The sequence below is a fragment of the Neolamprologus multifasciatus genome, chromosome 16, assembly GCF_963576455.1.
Source record: "Neolamprologus multifasciatus chromosome 16, fNeoMul1.2, whole genome shotgun sequence".
Classification (NCBI taxonomy): domain Eukaryota; kingdom Metazoa; phylum Chordata; class Actinopteri; order Cichliformes; family Cichlidae; genus Neolamprologus; species Neolamprologus multifasciatus.
In genome coordinates this window covers 16,749,062-16,757,405 of record NC_140454.1, presented here as the reverse complement: position 1 = coordinate 16,757,405, position 8,344 = coordinate 16,749,062, and positions in this window count along the sequence as shown.

The following is an 8,344-nucleotide window of genomic DNA, read 5'->3' as shown; positions in this document are numbered from 1 at the left end:
TGTCACACAATAACCGGTAAAAAATATTTACCAGTGAACAAACTTTAATTTGTCAGCACTACTACTGGCTTTGTCATGACACATTTTACTTTCTCAGCAAACAGAGTTTAATGCATATGAGTTTTTTTGTCTGCCATTTCCTGTAGTAAAGTGTGTTCTGCGGGCCTGGTTATGCACTTCCAGGCTCTAAATGACCCTGTCCCATGAGACTAATGCCCGTGTGACCAACTGAACACATGAAGGTCAGAGGGTTGGTCCAAATTCAACAAATATGACTTCCCAAAACACAATGGTAGAACTCATTTCCAGCTGGGCGCAAGAACTCAGCCCTGAAACACACAATGCTGTGGCTCGCGACCAAATGCGACACATGTAGGGCCTGTGTGTGTATGTGTAGATTCATGTGAGGAGGTGTGTGTATTCATTATATGTGAATTTTAACTTGGCATGGGTTTTTTTGGCTTCAGTTTAGTTTCACCTTGTCATGCTCCTAGACTGCAGCTTTTGTCTGTCTTCTCACCAGTTTCTGTTGGGTAATACAGCAAGTGTTCACTCAGTAAATTTTGAATGCCTTCACGAATGGTTTCACCCTTTCTCCCCATTTCAGGAAAGAGACACCAGCTCGGCACCAGTTTTCGAAGGAAATGAAAAATTCGACTGAGAAGAATGTTTTTTTGCTTTTTTTTCCTGAAAGCGAAGAACGTCTGTATGAAAGTGGAAGCATAACAAAGACAGTTGCCAGCGAAGCGATGGTATCTGAATGTCAGAAAGCTTTATTCAACACCACTCAAAAACCAAATTGATGATTCATGAAGAAAAAGGATTTAAAAAAAAGGGAAAGAAAAACACAAAGAAAAACTTTGTCAGTGAGGCAGTAGGTCACGGAATACAAAGAGAAATGATGAAACTCAGATATTCACACACACATGCATGGCCTTATGTTTGCAGACTAAACAAACAAGTTTAGAAACAAGCGTATCTCTGTCTTTAAAACATAAGCCGTATGTCATTGAGGTCATAGTGTTCTGCTCTGTCATGAGACACACTGCTGCCCTCGGGTCACGTTGTAATCTGTGAAGGACATCGCTGATGCCATCTCTTTAAACCCGCAGTGAATGTCTCCTCTGTGTGTACAGAACTACGACCAACAGAGATGATTCATGTGAAGTTCATGTGATTAAAAGAGTGTGAAAAAAGACACAATAACATTATGAGTTTGAAAACAAGAGGTTTTTTCTTTAAAGTGCTGTGTGATCAACCTGGGCTTGTAGAATTCTGAACTGATGACGTGGAGCCGTGCAACAAAAACTCAGATGAACACACCACTACAGCTTCCATCAGTAAGTGTGAGCGCCTCTATAGAAGTAGATGCTTTGGCAATTTGCTGGCCTGCAAAGGTCAAGGAAGAAAGAGATAAGCAGTTATCTTACAGAAACAATTGCTGCCATTTAGGAAGAGTCATGAGGGGGATTTCCAAACAATTTGAAGTTCCTAAATCTATAGAGAAAGAAAAATACTTACAAGTGGAAAAATAAATTCACACAGCTGCCAGTCTTCCCAGCGAATTTACCCAAAGGTCAGACTGTTGCTCAGAGGAACTGGAAAAAATATGAGTTACATCTCAGACTCTACAGGCCTAAGTTAGCATGTTAAATGTTAACGTTCAGAACAATCAAAAAACGACTTGTTTAGAAGAAAGCCTCTTCCAATGGCAGCATGGCTTAGGTTTGCAAAGCTGCATCTGAACAAACCACAAGATGTTAACACTAAAGTCCATTGGATGTATGAGATCAAAGTGGAGATAATGCACAGTGGCACATTGGGTGGAAACCAAACACAGCATATTAGCACAAACACCTCATACCAACTGTCAAGCATGGTGGAGGAGGGGGTGATGATTTGGGTTTATTTTGCAGCCACAGGAGAAACACCTTACAGCCACTGAGTTAGCCATGAACTCCGCTGTATACCAACGTATTCTAGAGTCAAACGTGAGTCCATATGTCTGACAGTTAAAGCTTGGTTGAAAGTGTCACGCAACAGGACAATGATCCCAAGCACAGCTGCAAATATAACCGAATGCCTGAAAAAGAAAAGAATGAAGGTGTTGCTGTAGCCTCATATATAATAATCATAAACATGTTATGTCATATCACAATCATATGGCTTGGTACACTAAGAATATACCCTTCCTGTCTTATCATTTTATGTCAAAATCAAAGATTTAGATATTTTATACACATATATATATACATACAATACATACATGTCAAGAAGTGTGCTGATAAACCTTGAAGGCAAGTCGCAAAAAGAAATGATAACAGTTGCTGTGCACAGCAGTAACACAGCTGGTGGTGCTGAATCCTCCTCAGGCTATGCCCTCTTCTGAGAGGATGGATCAAAAATTCATGGATGGCATGGAATATATCTCTGTCTTCTGTAATCTCGGTCTTTTCGCCTTATAATAACTCTCTAGGCTCAGTGATGTTGCTACTGAACATCCTTTGCATTTGTGGACGTGCAGCCTCAGAGTTGCTGGATGCCAGTCCTCTGTTGAGTAATGATGCCCCCTATTGTGAGATTATACAAATCAATTTCAAAAGTGTGTAATGCATGAGGACTGCTGTGCATAATATGCAGGCATTTTAGCTGACTGTTGAACTTCGATGTCTTTAAAAAAAAGTATTAGAGGAGAACTGTGGGTCTGCAGGAAGTTATACAAAAGATTAGGCCCATGGGATGGTTTAATATGCTTGTTGAGGTCACCAATTCCCATTAAAAAATGTTATTATAAATTAACTGATGTTTCCTGCCTTTTAATTTGGGTTGCTGGCAATATTGACAACAACACTGACAAGTTTTCTTTTCTTATTATTCCATGTTCTGTTTTTCTCTGAGTCATTTGATCCACTTACTTCATTTCTTCACCTTGTAAAAAGCTTCTTTTATCAAGTATTTTAATATTAAAGTGTGAGTGCTTGTTTGAAGCTAAGAAAAAGAGTATTTCTATGTGCACTGCAGCCCCTGTTGGTGACTGCTTCCACAGAGAGTGATGAGAGTCCAGCCATTAGCTGCAGCAAGGACATGACCCCACGATGGGGTCAAACCAGAAGCACAAAAGAAAGAAGAAACAACCTTCTGCTTTCATTGCTGATGAAGGTGTAATTGTACTGTATGCAGTCCTTATATATGTGTTATATGTCGTGCATACAAAAGTGTTTTGTTACTTCTAAAGTACTCCTCCTCTAAAAATGTTTTCCCTCAGGGAGTGGTGTGAGATGTTCATTGTGTGAAGGGTAACGGGGAGGCCAAATCAAACCAACCCCCTGCTACAATGTGTTGGAATCACATAATGCATATTGTTAGATGTAACAGAGGTCTTAAATTGCATCACATTTATAAGTTCATTACAAACCTAAGATTTTGGTTACTTTCTCTCTTTCAAAGGCACTGCGAGCAGGAAATGCATGGCACCATCACGCTGTAGGCAGATCACCGTATGATATGTTTGTTAGCGTGTTGGCGTTCTGATTAACGTCCAGTTGGTGCCCTGCTTCGAGGTCTAATCTGGCCTCACGCCTCAATGCACGTGCTCAATAGGCTCCGCACCCTGCATCATGACATCATGTCTTTGTGCGAAATCCCGGAGCCATTCACGGGCCCACCGTAGGGCTTAGCATGCAAGCGTCCACTATACCAACACACAGCTCTTTAAAGGGACTCCCCTGGTCCCCCAGCTCAGTGGATACACCCTGAAGCCTCTACAGGGCTCTGCGCATGGCTTCTATTCTCCAACTCACAACGGGCGGAGCCCATGTGCCACCCAGGGCCAGAGGAAACAAGGATTTGGCCTTTTTGTTGGGAACATTTCTATAAGGGAAGATATGATTGCTCCTGGACACATGGAGACATCCTATATCTCTATAGTCAGGCAATATTTACACTCATGTTCCTGGCTGCCATGTCAGCAGAGAAAAAGTGTAGCGAATGATTCGGGACGTTTAACCCGGCAAGATAGTGCCTCGTGCATGCTTTGCTAAAGATTACATCATTCATTTGTGAAAAGCTGTGGGATCAGCGGAGCTCTGTTTGGAGGCCAAATCTGCCACCAACCAACAGATCAGAGAGCAGACATCAAGAGGTGGATTTTCTACTTCACCAGCCCTGTGATGTCACCTAGGCTTGTCAACACCATTGGCTAAGAGAGAGTGAGGGCAGGCTGTAACATGGGCAGAGCGGAGATACGCCCATAAAAGGAGTGATGACTTTTATCGATTAATGAGTGCTAACTCTGAGTGCTGATACATCTTTTACACGTGGCTTTTGAGCACGAGGTCACCTCCAGCGTCTATCTGAAAAATCTGTAAAATAAACTGAGAAAACAATTAATCAGTGATGGTGCATCTCTTCCCTTTATTAGATATTGATAATGCTTACTACTTTCTGTTAATCAAATAGGCTGTGTCACTCATCTCGCAAACTCATGTATAAATAAATGGGAAAAGTCACTGAGCCCTGCAAACATGACAAAAGAGGCTAAACAGTGTGACTGCAGGAACAAGCAGAATAGCCATATAGCTCTTTTAAGAAAAAGAGCATTGTTCAAACATCTTTCACTGAACCCAGGGACTACAGGGCATTTGTGGAACTTGGAAGTGTGATTGTGCAGAGGGAAGTGAGTTGTGTAACTGTCAGACTGTGACTGTCCTGTAATTGTTCTGTTCTTTCCTTTAAGTTGGGGCATCGATGTTTTACCAAGAGAGCGAGTTTTCAACAGTTTAGATTACGAACAAACAAAAGCTTTCTTCAAATAAACTCTTGCAAAGTTCAAGTGGGGTTTATAATAAAAGTATTAAATGTTGGCACAAAGAAATCTCAATGTTGATATTGAACAGGGCAAGGTCTGCCGGGCTGGTAAGGTTCTGCATTTCAGTACAAAAACATCCTAATGCAAAACATCCTAATTGCTTATACTTATACTCCTATGCTCATACAGAAACATGGGGCATAGTAAAGTCATTTATTCACACAACACCATTTTACAGACAAGTAGCAACAAACATTACTGGTAATGTTTTTAATGATGGTAATTATGAAGACTTTACACACAGATACTACAAAGGCAGTAAGGTTGAAGTTGCATCTTTATACTAATTAATTAGGAGGACAAACCTTTACCAGTGTAAACTTCAGTATAATCCTAAAGATTATTAATTTAAGTAATCTGATTACATGAAAATGGAATGCAAAATGTTAAATCTAATGATATCTGGTCAAGCAAAATGTACTTGACTAGTATACATTCTTTTATTACAGAGCATATTTTTAAAATGATTAATTTTTTCATTAATTAAACCTTTGAGTTGATCCTTTTCAGCTGTCGAAATGATTGCTTCACGTTTACGAGGGCATAGAATCATTCTTTTGAGTGTATGCATGTGTAATTTATTTATAAAGCATTTTTCAAGAAAAAAACTGTTGCTCAATATCATAAGATGAGACGCCACATATAAAAACAAATACAAAAAATAAAAATAAATCTTCAGAGTGTTCAAACATTGCAACTTGTTACATTGTAAGATCAGAAAGATTTGGTCAGTAGACCACAAAGACCTGCTAGCTTTCCTGCTAAAAAAACAAATATTATTAGTTTGATTTTATTCCCGTAGGTAAAGAAAGGCTTACTGACTGTCATTATGACAATTCAAATTACACTTGGTGGATCATTTCTTTATTATATGTTACACCTGATGGTTAACGCAAATATCTAATCCGCCAATCATTTGGCAGCAACTCAAAGCATTTAGGCATGTAGACGGGATCAAGACGACCTGCTAAAATTCAAACTGAGCATCAGAATGTGAAAGAAAGGCCTAACGCCATGGTATGGAGGCCTATCTCCCCCCACCATTCCCCCTGCCAGTGGCAGACGCCCTCAGACATCGGTGCATTGGTGGTTCTTTGTTCTTTGGGATGGGCGTCCAGGTAAACACCAGCTCACTCCTGGTGGCTGCTTGCTGGGGCCTGGAGCCTGGGGCTCGCTCGGGCTCCTTCGGGGGTGGGGTGCCCTCGGCCTCTCGGCCTGGGGCTCGGTCACTCTGGCACAGCTGGCTGCTGGCGGAGCTCACGGGCACGTCACTGCAACCCCCCCTGGCTTCTGCTCCGCGGCTGCTGAGCGACCCCTCATCTGGGGCTCTCCTCAGCTCTTTCCGGGATAGTGGCGCGGCTGCCCCTCTGTTGGTCTTCCTTGGTCTCCTTTGCTCTTGGGGCCTCTGGATGTCTGGAGTCTTGATCTCCTCCATGTCTGCTTCATGCCCAGGAGGACGGGGCTGTGGCTCCCCCACACCCTCTAGCAGATCATTACATGAAGGAACCTTCATATAATGATACAAGCACGCTCATGCTCACAGGTGTACACACGGGTGCTCACACACACAAACTACACCCTTTTTGGCTCCTACCTCAAAGCACACTGTGCGCTGTTGATATTACGTGCTGCACAATAATATTTAATATTTAGTATTTACTGTTATATTCCCATATATCATCGCGATGATGTTGTTTATTATATTGCTCTCTTTTTCTTTGCTTGTTTTCTCTTTTTTCTTTCTCAACAGGTGATCCAGGTGATTGATATATGTATTTTTTCTCTGTTTGTTTTGGTTTTTGCCCCTTATCACCGCCCCTCTTCCCCGCTCTTTTACTTTCCCTCTTTCTTTCTCCCTTTTCTTTTCTCCAGTCAAGTCTGTCCCATGTTCAGCAAATGAAAATAAAATAAACAATAAAAGCAAAGGTGAATCAAATAGACCAATACGGCAAGGCTGGGATGGTCCATTTGGTAAAGTAAATCCGTTGGGCATCTTTCTTTGCCTTTAGACAACAATTCTGATGGCAAAAGAACCAAACGGGACAGGCAAAAAAAAAAAAAGAATGTGAAAAAAAGGCAATTTAGGGAACTTTGAGCGGCATGATTGCTGATGCCTGGGCTAATCTGTATATTGCAGAAACTGCTGATCTGCTGGGATTTGCCGCACAATCGTCTCTAGGATTTACAGAAAATGATCATCAAAGGAAAAAATAATTAGTGAGAAGCAGTTATCTGGGTGAAAATGCCTTGTTGATGTCAGAGGTCAGGGGAGAATTGCCAGACTGCTTCATGGTGATAGGAAAGCAATAGTAACTCAAATAATGGCTCATTACAGCCGAGGTATGCAGAAGAGCTTCTCTGAAGGCACAACATGTTGAACCTTGACCAAAATGGTCTACATCAGCGGAAGACCACACTGGGTTCCAACACTTTTAAGTAAGAACAGGAAACTGAGACTACAATTCCCACAGGTTCATTAAAATTGGACAACAGAAGACAGGATAGAAGAGAAACCTTAGCTGCTCTGATGAATCTTGATATTTGCTGCTACATTATGATGATAGAGTCATAATTTGGTGTAAATGGAATCACTCCATCCTGTCTTTTATTATTGGTTCGAGCTGCTGGTGGGGTAATGGCAGATTTTTTTCTCCACAAACTCTGGGAATCCTTAGTATCAGTTGAGCATTGTTTAAACATCACAGCCTACCTTAGTATTACTGATATCACTTCATAACCACAGTATATCCAACTCTGGATGAATGCTGCCATCTAAGATGGCACAAAGCTCAAATCATTCCAAACTTGAAGATGGCACTGTACTCAAATCGGCTCCAGTGTAATCAGATTTTGAGCCACCTTTGGGATGAGGTAGAATGGTAGATCACCATCATGCATGTGCAGCTAAAAAATCTCCATCAACTGTGGCATGCTATATATTGACCAAAACCTTTGAGCATCTTGTCAAAGATACAAATATTTCAGAACGTTCTGAGTGCAAAAGCAAATCCAACCCGGTAGTAGCCAGGCGCAGCTAGCACTGTAGGCTGCAGGGTGTCCAGTGAATGAAGTTTATTTGGACATTAAGCCACACTCCAAAATCTATGAATTGCCTGAAAAAGATACCAAAGTACCAAAAAAAGGGCAGTACAAAAACAGTCAAGCTGAATTCCACTGCCTTATTTCAGTGATAAATGCAGCCTCACCTAACAATTTGTAAGAAAAACAGAACCCTTCAAAGATTACCTTTGGTGCAGTCTGGCTGGTACTTTTTCCATGCCATATAAAAAGTACCCCTCTCTCTCTTTGTACCCACACTCACTCACTCATCCTTCACTTTGTGACTCTATCTGGCAATCTGTGCTGTTGATTTCAGAAATGGTTTTTACTTTCCTTTCTTTTCTGCTTTTCTTGAAGTTACTCAAAATAACATAACATCAGTTGCTGGTTTCTGGGTTTGCCCGTCTGCTTTCTCAG